Below are 1,921 nucleotides of genomic sequence, written 5' to 3' on the forward strand. Positions count from 1 at the left end.
CGGGCGTTGTCAGTGTTTATTGAGCGAAAACACCTAAAGCTCCACGAGGCTCCGGCAGGGGACAGTGGCGAACCCTGCTGTACTCTTCCACCACAACTTTCTCTCACTCTTACTTCCTGTTTCTGTTGTGCCTGTAATTCAAAGGGTCAGCCTTGTCACACTTTGTGTCACGCTGAATATCCCCGCGAACTACGTTAAGGGTACACGTGTCTGTGGAGTGCTCAGCCACTTGCACGTTAATTTGACGAGCAGGCTGTTCCGTTGATCGGATCAACTGGAACCCTCGTCGTCGTAAGCGACGGAGTGCCAACAACAACAACAATTAAATTGCTGACATCATGATTACTCCTAAAGGCTAGTGATATGGACATCATGGAAACCAAGTTTCCCCGAAACTGTGATGGTCTTTAGGTGGGTCTCCAGTAAGAGTGACGTCATGTCGCCCCAAACTTTTGAACAGAGCCTTAACAGGGCTCATTTCAGACGGTTATGTGAAGCTGTTGGAGACTGTGGTTAAACCCTCGCTGGAGAGGGTTGCTGCTGGAAGGCCATATGTGTGGCGGCAGGATGCGGCTCCTTACCACTCCTTACCAAAGAGTCAGAAATTGTTGTCGGAGAGTTTTCTCCGACTTCACCAGCCTCCTAATCCCTCCGATTGTAATTCAATGGATTATTATCTATAGGGTGATGTTGAAAATGGCGCCAACTGCTCGGTCTGCGACACCAAGTCAAGCCGGGGGCCAAAATCAAGGAGGTGTTAGATCTTTCCAGGAACAGTGAGGAATACATGCACCAGGTTCCTTAAAAGTTAAACATAAGCTATTAGTGGCGTTAAGTTAAAAAGTAGAATCCCTTCGAATGAGAATTGAACCTACACCTTGATCTCAGCAGACCAACAGTTTAACCCTTTTTCTAGATGACTCATCAATAACTATGTCTGATGAGAGTCTTTGGAAACATTTGAGCTATATTACTGGCAATAGCAGTGAGTAAACAGGGTTTCCTTTAATAACAGTTAGACCTTGTTAGGTAAAAACAGCATTCTCTCCCCATCTCTCTCACTCACTCACTCTCTCTCTCTCTCTCTCTCTCTCTCTCTCTCTCTCTCTCTCTCTCTCTCTCTCTCTCTCTCTCTCTCTCTCTCTCTCTCTCTACACACACATTGTCCATATGTGACCTGGGGATTGATAAGAGCAAAGATGCTTCAATTCATGTACGTATCATCAAGATAGTGGTAAGGTGCAGGCGAATGGCTGGCTGGATTCTGAATCTGAGAACTTTCAGAACATGAAACTATGTTGATCCTATGGAAGACGTTTGCCCTCAGCCGTTTGGACTACTTCCTGCAATTATAGTCACTCCACAAGCAATTCGAAGCAATTCAATGGTGCTACATTATGAAGATTGCTTCCACGAGGCAGTTGAGATACTGGGGGATGCTATAAGAACTATGACCCTACTCCTTGGAGCGAAGACAAGAAGGAAATGCAGTGATATACATATGGAAGATACCGGAAGGATTAGCACCAAACTTTGACATTGAAAGTTATACCAACCTCCGAACAGGACACTTGTGCATTGTAACAAAGGGCCCAAAGGACCAGGTACTGCAATAGCTTGAGTTTCGACGATCCACATCTGTTCAATATCTTTCCAAAAAAACCTAAAGGATCTACATGGTGTAGGAGTAGATGTTTTCAAAAAGTATCTTGACTTTCTGCCGTCCAAGAACCCAGATGAGTTTTTGTCACGGCAAGAAAGTCAAATGAGAGCAGTAATATCAAAGTCTCTTATTCATCGAAAACCAACTACATAAGAATGGCCATTGAAAAGAAGTTGATGAAAATGGCGGTGCTCCAGCATGGCCACAACCTTTGGGTTGGAACACACAAAGGAATAAAAGAATATGTATATATATATA

The sequence above is a fragment of the Octopus bimaculoides genome, chromosome 11 (genome assembly GCF_001194135.2).
Source record: "Octopus bimaculoides isolate UCB-OBI-ISO-001 chromosome 11, ASM119413v2, whole genome shotgun sequence".
Lineage (NCBI taxonomy): Eukaryota > Metazoa > Mollusca > Cephalopoda > Octopoda > Octopodidae > Octopus > Octopus bimaculoides.